The sequence below is a fragment of the Oncorhynchus nerka genome, linkage group LG23 (genome assembly GCF_034236695.1).
Source record: "Oncorhynchus nerka isolate Pitt River linkage group LG23, Oner_Uvic_2.0, whole genome shotgun sequence".
NCBI classification, from domain to species: domain Eukaryota; kingdom Metazoa; phylum Chordata; class Actinopteri; order Salmoniformes; family Salmonidae; genus Oncorhynchus; species Oncorhynchus nerka.
In genome coordinates this window covers 48,900,256-48,910,123 of record NC_088418.1, presented here as the reverse complement: position 1 = coordinate 48,910,123, position 9,868 = coordinate 48,900,256, and the positions used below count along the sequence as shown (strand labels likewise).

The 9,868-nt window shown below is 42.8% G+C and overlaps 1 non-coding gene across 1 annotated transcript; it reads right to left on the bottom strand.

Annotated features, from left to right (window-relative positions):
* Positions 1-1,010: 1,010 nt before the first annotated feature.
* LOC115115669 (U7 small nuclear RNA) lies at positions 1,011-1,063 on the bottom strand. Its single transcript, XR_003861419.1, has one exon. It is a non-coding gene; the product is annotated as a U7 small nuclear RNA (small nuclear RNA).
* Between the last annotated feature and the right edge of the window lie 8,805 nt (positions 1,064-9,868).

Genomic DNA, 9,868 nt, shown 5'->3' with positions numbered 1-9,868 from the left:
AAAATCGATATTCTGAACCTTCGCCCCTGTCTGTGGTCCTGAGCACTCTGGAGCAGGTTTTCATCAAGGATCTCTCTGTACTTTGCTCCGTTCATCTTTCCCTCAATCCTCACTAGTCTCCCAGTTCCTGCCGCTGAAAAACATCCCCACAGCATGATTCTGCCACCACCATGCTTCACCGTAGGGATGGTGCCAGGTTTCCTCCAGACGTGATGCTTGGCATTCAGACCAAAGAGTTCAATCTTGGTTTCATCAGACCAGAGAATCTTGTTTCTCAGGATTTGAGAGTCTTTAGGTGCCTTTTGGCAAACTCCAAGTGGGCTGTCGGGCCTTTTACTGAGGAGAGGCTTCTGTCTGGCCACTCTACCATAAAGGCCTAATTGGTGGAGTGCTGCAAAGATGGTTGTCCTTCTGGAAGGTTCTCCCATCTCCACAGAGGAACTCTGGAGCTCTGTCATCGGGTTCTTGGTCACCGCCCATCTCCCAAGATTGTTTAGTTTGTTTCCAATGTATTCCATTTAAGAATGATGGCCACTGTGCTCTTGGGGACCTTCAACACTGCAGAATTTTTTTGGTACCCTACCCCTGACCTGTGCCTTGACACAATCCTGTCTCGGTGCTCTACAGACAATTCCTTCGATCTCATGGCTTGGTTTCTGCTCTAACATGAACTGTCAACTCTGGGACCTTATCAAGACAGGTGTGTACCATCCAAATCATGTCCAATCAATTGAATTTACCACAGGTGGACTCCAATCAAGTTGTAGAAACATCTCAAGGATGATCGATGGAAACAGGTTGCACCTGAGCTCAATTTCGAGTCTCATAGCAAAGGGTCTGAATCCTTATGTAAATAAGGTATTTCTGTTTTCGCTTTGTCGTTATGGGGTATTGTGTGTAGATTGATGAGGATTTTATTTTATTGAATCCATTTTTGAATAAGGCTGTAATGTAACAAGACGTGGAAAAAGTCAAGGGTTCTGAAAACTTTCCGTATGCACTGTAGCAGTGGGGGCTTTCCTTGAGGAAACCTACTGGAGAAATACTCAAAGGGCAAATTTTCCATAACCTGTAGGTAGGTAGGACTGAGGTCTGAACAGATAGTTCATAGTTTATGCTATTTTCTATAACCTGTAGGGAACACAAAATATGGCCTACATTGGCAGTTTTCTCACTTATGGGTGGCACAAATTGGGATATGGGGGAGGAGAATGGGCAGGGTATATGCAAATTAAATACTGTTGTATATACTACAGTGCGGAATGTAGTGTTTTTGCAGACATTACTGTAGTATTTACTGTTGTGTTTTTGTGGTCTGTAGTATACTGTAGTATTTACAGGACTATAGTATTCAACAGTATACTACAACATTTCAAAGTAAGTACTACACATGAGAGGGATACTACAGTGTGTAGTATAGTATTCTACAGTAAAATACAGTAAGTACTGTATCATTCTGTAGTAAACTGTCGCACATCAGTCAAAACCAATTCATCTCAGACTGCTGTAAACACTGTCCACGTGCTGCTCTCGGTGGAATTATAATGAACATACAGCTTGGTCATGAGGATTGAGTCTCTCATGTACACAAAGTCTAAACTGTTCCTGCCAATCCACTTGTCATGTGCCTGTAGGGCCTAGTGAAGAGTGTTCTCATCCATTAAATAAAGATTGCTGCATAAACTCATCCCTTCTGTCTTTTTTATGCTTCTGCTTTTATTGCATTATAAACAAACCACTTTTTCTGGGCCTTTTCCAATCTGGAGCTTTGGGGTAGAAAGCCAAAGTGTTGAATTGTCTTTATTTTATGCAGAATCCCATAGGAACACAAATAAATTGAAATACTTAACCATTGATATGCCAGTAGTGCAGGACAAGTGTTACAGTGGCTTGCGAAAGTATTCACCCCCCCTTGGCATTTTTCCTATTTTGTTGCTTTACAACCTGGAATTAAAATGGATTTGGGGGTTTTGTATCATTCGATTTACACAACATGCCTACCACTTGAAGATACAAAATAATTTTTATTGTGAAAAAAACAAGAAACAAGACAAAAAAACAGAAAACTTGAGCGTGCATAACTAATCTCCCCCCCAAAGTCAATACTTTGTAGAAAGTCAATACTTTGCCACCTTTTGCAGCAATTACAGCTGCAAGTCTCTTGGTATATTTTTCTTTAAACTTAGCACATCTAGCAACTGGAATTCTTTCCCATTCTTCAAGGCAAAACTGCTCCAGATCCTTCAAGTTGGATGGGTTCTGCTGGTGTACAGCAATCTTTAAGTCATACCACAGATTCTCAATTGGATTGAGGTCTGGACTTTGACTAGGCCATTCCAAAACATTTAAATGTTTCCCCATAAACCGCTCGAGTGTTGCTTTAGCAGTATGCATAAGGTCATTGTCCTGCTGGATGGTGAACATCCGCCCCAGTCTCAAATCTCTGGAAGACCGAAATCTCTGGAAGTTCTGACCAGAGTACCTTCTTCCATATCTTTGGGGAGTCGCGCACATGCCTTTAGACGAACACCAAAAGTGTTGGCTTATTTTATTCATTAAGCAATGGCTTTTTTTCTAGCCCCTCTTCCGTAAATCCCAGCTCTGTGGAGTATACGACTTAAAGTGGTCCTATGGACAAATACTCCAATCTCCGCTGTGGAGCTTTGCATCTCGTTCAGGGTTATCTTTGGTCTCTTTGTTGCCTCTCTGATTAATGCCCTCCTTGCCTGGTCCGTGAGATTTGGTGGGCGTCCCTCTCTTGGCAGGTTTATTGTGGTGCCATATTCTTTCCATTTTTTAATAATGGATTTAATGGTGCTCCGTGGGATGTTCAAAGTTTCTGCTATTTTTTTCTAACCCAACCTTGATCTGTACTTCTCTACAACTTTTTCCCTGACCTGTTTGGAAAGCGCCTTGGTCTTCACGGTGCCGCTTGCTTGGTGGTGCACCTTGCGTAGTGGAATTGCAGACTCTGAACAAAAACAGGTGTATAAACAGTGCCTTGCAAAAGTATTCACCCGCTTGGCGATTTTCCTATTTTATTGCGTTACAACCTATAATTTAAATTGATATTTTTTATTTATTTCATGTAATGGACATATACAAAATAGTTCAAATTGGTGAAGAAAAATAAAATTAAAATTAAAATGGACAAGTGGTGATTGCATGTGTTTTCACCCCCTTTGCTATGATCTGGTGCAACCAATTACCTTCAAGTCACATAATTAGTTAAATAAAGTCCACCTGTGTGCAATCTAAGTGTCACATGATCTGTCACATGATCTGTATGCACCACTTTTCTGTTTTTTATTTTATTTTTTAGAATTGTTTGAAACAAGTTATTCTTTCCATTTCACTTCACCAATTTGGACTATTCTGTATATGTCCATTACATGAAATCCAAATAAAAATCTATTTAAATTACAGGTTGTAATGCAACAAAATAGGAAAACCGCCAACGCTGGTCGTTCAGAGATAATCACCAATGATTTCCTTGATTAATTGAATTAGGTGTTAGTGCAGGGTTGGAACAAAACCTACACATCTTGTAGGTCTCCAGGACCACTGCTCTACTGTATCCTAGCACCAGGATACTGTTACAGAGCATTGAAGGAAGAGTTATATGACTGCTACATAGTTTGGCAGACCAATGGCACGAGAAGCACACGTTGTGATGCTTCGACAGCTGTTGACCATATGAAAATATATTAACGTGTTACTGTGCGGCACGGCTATGAAATAACATTCAGATGTGTGGATATTCATTAGATTTGACTTACCATGTGTGTGAGTGCGTGTGTGCGTGCATGAGTGCGTCTGTGTGTGTGTGGATGTATGTACAAGCCAAGTCCCTCCCTGGCCTGAACAGAATGAGAGAGGGTCATCAAATTAGACCTCTATTTAATCCTCTCGCCCCCTTCCCCCTCACTCCTCTAACCCTATGAGGATAATTAGCGTTAGCCTACTAAACCTACAACCTGCTGGTGATGTGTTACTCTGCTCGACGGTGGAGAGAGAGGAGGAGAGGGATAGAGATAGAAAAGAGAACAGATAAACAAGATAAATGACAAATGAAAGAGACAGAGACAAAGAGAGACAGAGAGAGACAGACAGGGAGAGACAGACAGGGAGAGACAGAGAGACAGAGAGAGAGACAGAGACAGAGACAGAGAGACAGAGAGAGAGACAGAGAGACAGAGAAACAATAATAATAATAATAATAATTCTGAAAGAGAAGTCATGCAGAAGAACGGCTCCAGACTTTTTGGTTGTTAAGAGCCAGATTGATACGATTAAATTAGCAAAAAATGTTTACGTATGTAATCAAATTGTACAACTGCAGATCAACACAGGAGGAAAAGATTGACAGAGAGTGAGTTAAAAGACCAATCTTCATCGTGGTAGCTAGCCAAATTCAAATCTGTCAGCTAGCTTACTGTCTAGCTCCAACTGTTTACTGGTGGTAACCATAGCCACATGGCCATTGAGGCAGCACTAGCGGCACCAGCTGCAGCAGAGACTGAGAGACCCCCCCCTTTTTTTGAATACCCAGCAGAAATCAAATCTGAGAAGATAAGAATCAATTTTAAACATAGAATTCTGATCGAGAACCCAGAAACTTTGTTTGACTGCTCACAAAACAGGACTGTTACAGCCCCCCAGCTACACTACCATCAGCCTGCTGAGAGACAGGCTGGCTCTGTTAGAGGTATGGGTTACTGAGCTGAAGGAGCAGCGCCCCCAGCTACACCACCTCCATCCCAGACACAGAGCTTCTACAGGACCAGAACAACCAGTGCAGGACCCAGCTGAAGAACTCTGTCCAGGTGCTGAGAGAGAGCCTTACCACAGCGCTTGAGGAGGTAAAGGCCACCATGAGGAGAGAGCTGGTGCAGGTAAAGGAGGAAATGGCAAAGGTGGCCATCCTCAATGACTCAAATGGGAAATTCATCCAAGAAGATAAACTCTTCCCCACCACAAGGTGTGCAAAATATGGTGCCCAAAAAGACAGGATGCACTCCACATCCTGTCCCAACCTAACTTTGGCACACCATGCCACATTATTATTCACACCGGCACCAACAACCTGCGAGAGGAGCAGGAGAGAGTAGGCAGCCTGGTCAACAAAGTAGCAGAGAGGGCCTCTGATTGGTTCCCCAACTCCCACATCACCATCTCCACTCTGCTGCTCCGCAAAGACTTCCATCCCCGTTCCATTCAGAAAGTCAACGCTGACATCACCAGAGGGTGTGGTGTACTCCCGAACGTGCACGTTGCTCACCACTCAGCAATCACCCCAGAGCATCTGCACGACCACTCCCACCTGAGGAAGCAGACAGTAGGGATGTTTGTCAAGTCTCTAAAGGACGTGGCACTTGGTACACAAACACCCCATGCCGCACTGGACAGAGGACCACTCAGACACCCCTACCAGACCACTGCACAACCAAAGAGCCCCAACCCCCCTCAACCCCCCACCAGACCCAGCGCACCCCACAGGCCCCACCCACCACCAGAGCATCACCACTTCCATCGGCTTAGCCAGACCGGACCGGGCCCAGCCTACTACCCCGCACCAGACCACCACCTCTAACAGACCAGAGAGGAAGCCCCACAGCCCAGAACTGGCCATCCTCCACTCCATAGGGCCCAACAGCAGGACCAGCGCAGCTACGCAGAGGTCGTCAGAGGACAGGAGAACCCTGTAGGGTTGAGTGAGATTAACCAGCTCCTCCAATACATCTGCAGAAACACACACACACACACACACACACACACACACACACACACACACACACACACACACACACACACACACACACACACACACACACACACACACACACTTATTGTACTAAATGTTTACTTGTTCAATTAATAGGAATGTTTATCTCACTCTTAACAACTTATTAGTTAGTAGTTACTGTATTTCTGACTGCTATTATTTCTTTTTGAACATGAAATCCCTATCAGTTAGCATGTGGAACATTCAGGACCTAAACTCATCAACCTATCAGTCAGCATGTGGAACATTCAGGACCTAAACTCATCAAGCTATCAGTCAGCATATGGAACATTCAGGACCTAAACTCATCAAGCTATCAGTCAGCATGTGGAACATTCAGGACCTAAACTCATCAAGCTATCAGTCAGCATGTGGAACATTCAGGACCTAAACTCATCAAGCTATCAGTCAGCATGTGGAACATTCAGGACCTAAACTCATCAAGCTATCAGTCAGCATGTGGAACATTCAGGACCTAAACTCATCAAGCTATCAGTCAGCATGTGGTAACATTCAGGACCTAAACTCATCAAGCTATCAGTCAGCATGTGGAACATTCAGGGCCTAAACTCATCAAGCTATCAGTCAGCATGTGGAACATTCAGGACCTAAACTCATCAAGCTATCAGTCAGCATGTGGAACATTCAGGACCTAAACTCATCAAGCTATCAGTCAGCATGTGGAACATTCAGGACCTAAACTCATCAAGCTATCAGTCAGCATGTGGAACATTCAGGACCTAAACTCATCAAGCTATCAGTCAGCATGTGGAACATTCAGGACCTAAACTCATCAAGCTATCAGTCAGCATGTGGAACATTCAGGGCCTAAACTCATCAAGCTATCAGTCAGCATGTGGAACATTCAGGACCTAAACTCATCAAGCTATCAGTCAGCATGTGGAACATTCAGGGCCTAAACTCATCAAGCTATCAGTCAGCATGTGGAACATTCAGGACCTAAACTCATCAAGATTAGGACTGAAGAGTTTAGCACTGGAGTTCAACAACAACCTTAAAGATGTTGACGTCATCATTCTGCAGGAGACATGATGTATGGGCCCAAAGATGGGCCCAAAACAGCACAGAAGAATACCAGAAAGCAACCTGTAACCAAAATATCCAAACACTCTTCGATAATTTTCTGGATACCACATTCACTCACTGTAAAGAAGGCATCACTCTAGCAGTAAAAAACATCAACTATATAGTCAGGCAAACGGCAAAAAAAGCACAATGGAAATGGACAAAAAACGAAACAAAAAAGATCACAGATGACAACTGGTTTGATGCAGATTGTAAAATGATAAGGAAAAAAATTAGAACACGATCCAACCAAAAGCACAGAGACCCAAATAATGGTGAATTACACCTTCATTACTGTGAGACTTTAAAACTCTATAAACGTACACTCAGAACCAAAACATCACAGTACAACAGCAAGCAGCTGACACTAATTGAGGAGTCCATAAACACACACAACTTCTGGCAAAATTGAAAAAAAAAAAAAATCTAAACAAGAGGAATTAGTGATACAAAATGGTGACATATGGACAACCCATTTTAAAACGCTCTACAACATCGTCTAAATTGACACAAACGCAGAACAACGCCAAATTCATGAGAAGTTGAATGGATTAGAAAAAGCTATAAAGGACAATCAAAATCCATTGGACTCCCCAATTACTGACCAGGAACTCTATAACAAACTTCAGGCCTTCAAATTTAAAAAAGCATGCGGACCTGACGGCATCCTAAATGAGGTGCTGAAACTCACTAGTGCAAAATGTCAATTGCCTATATTAAAATTGTTTAATTTGATCCTGAGTGTAGGTTATTTCCCTGACATCTGGAATCGAGGACTCATAACCCCAATCTTTAAGAACAGAGACAAATTTGACCCTAACAATTACAGAGGAATTTGTGTGAACAGTAACCTGGGGAAGGTTTTCTGTAGTATTATAAATGTAAGAGTTCTAAACTTCCTTAATAACTCAACGTCTTACTCAATGTCTTGAGTAAAAGCCTAATTGGATTTATACCAAAACATCGCACGACTGATCATATTTACACCCTACACACCCTGATAGATAAACATGTCCACCAAAATAATACCAACATATACGCTTGCTTTATCGACTTCCAAAAAGCATTTGATTCTATTTGGCATACTACAAAGTTATTGAAAGTGGTGTAGGGGGTAAAACATAGCACATAATTAAATCAATGTATACTGGCAATACGTGCAGCATTAAAATTGTCAAGACAAGAACAGAATTCTTTAACCAGGGGCGGGGCCTTCGCCAGGGTTGCAATCTGAGCCCTGCACTCTTCAATATTTATATCAATGAATTGGCCACTATTCTAGAAAAATCCTCAGCCCCTGGTGTTAGTCTCCACAATTCAGAGGTTAAATGCCTACTCTTTGCAGATGACCTATGCCAGCTGTCACCCACAGCACATGGCCTACAGCACATGGCCTACAGCAGAGGCTGGACCTGCTAGAGCAGTACTGCCAGACCTGGGGCCCTGGCTGTAAAACCCAAAAAGACTAAAATAATGATTTTCCAGATAAGATCCAGATCTCAGGGAATTAGACCAAAGTTCTCAATTGGTACAAAATATATAGAGTACTGCACACACTACAATTACTTAGGTTTAAAAATAAGCTCAACCGGACACCTTAATGAGGCAGTGAATGAACTGAGAGAGAAAGCATGCAGGGCATTCTACGCCATTAAAAAACTAATTCAAATTGAAATACCTTAAATTTGGCTAAAACTAATTGAATATGTAATTGAACCAATTGCACTTTATGGCAGTGAGGTGTGAGTTCCATTTGCATGTCACGTGGGACTAGGTGGGTGTGCAGGAATCAGACGCAGAGAGAGAGTAACGGAGTAAAGTGCTTTACTATTGCACACCAAACTGATAAGCCCAATACAATACAGGGCACAGGACACTATACCAGACAACCCAAAACCACAGGGTGTCCAGTATAGAAAATAAAATACACTACGACCTAATATGTACACACGTAACAAAATACAATCCCTCACAAAACAAGGGCTGGTCAAACTACTACATATAGGGAAGCTAATTAAACCAAAATACACACAGGTGAAACTAATAAGACAAAACCAACAGACAAACGAAAAAGGGATCGGTAGCGGCTAGTAGGACGGTGACGACGACCGCCGAACACCACCTGAACAGGCAGGGGAGCCAACTTCGGGCGGAAGTCGTGACATTGCAAAACAAGATTGGGACAAACACCCTATTGAAACCCTGCATGCAGAGTTCTGTAAGATTCTCCTACATGTCCAGAGGAAAACTACAAACAATGCATGCAGGGCAGAATTAGGCCAATATCCATGAATAATAAAAACTTAAAAAAGAGCAATTAAGTTTTGGAAACATCTCAAATACAGTGACCCCTCTCATATCATTACCAAGCTCTGCAATGCCAAGAGCTGAGCAAAGAAAAGAGTCCCCTCATCCAGCTGGTCCTGGAGCTGAGTTCACAAACTTGTTCTACTAACACACTGAAGCCTCAAGACCAGAACATCCAATCAATCAAATGAACGAAATTATAACACAGTCAAAACAAAACTACATTACTTTTTTGGAAACACAAGCACAAACACAAAGCAAAATGCAGTGCTATCTGGCCCTAAATCGACAGTACGCCGTGGCTAACTATTTGACCATGGTTCCTGATCAAAACCTTAGAAAAATCTTGACAAAGTACATGCTCAGTGAGCACAGCCTTGCCACCGAGAAGGGTAGACACAGGAAAACCTGGCTCCCTGTAGCGGAAAGGCTCTGCAACCACTGCACAACAGCAGAACCTGAGACGGAGCTGCATTTCCTGACAAAATGTGAAACCCTTATTCAAGGTTTCAAAGACCTCACTGATGGCAGACAGGCAGGCAGGCAGGCAGGCAGCAGGCAGGCAGGCAGGCAGAGAGAGAGAGAGAGAGAGAGAGATTGAGTTTACAAAACTTTATTGGGTCTGGGAACCCACAACACAAACACTCAAACAACAACGCAGATCTCATGAGCATCTGAATCAGGCCAAAT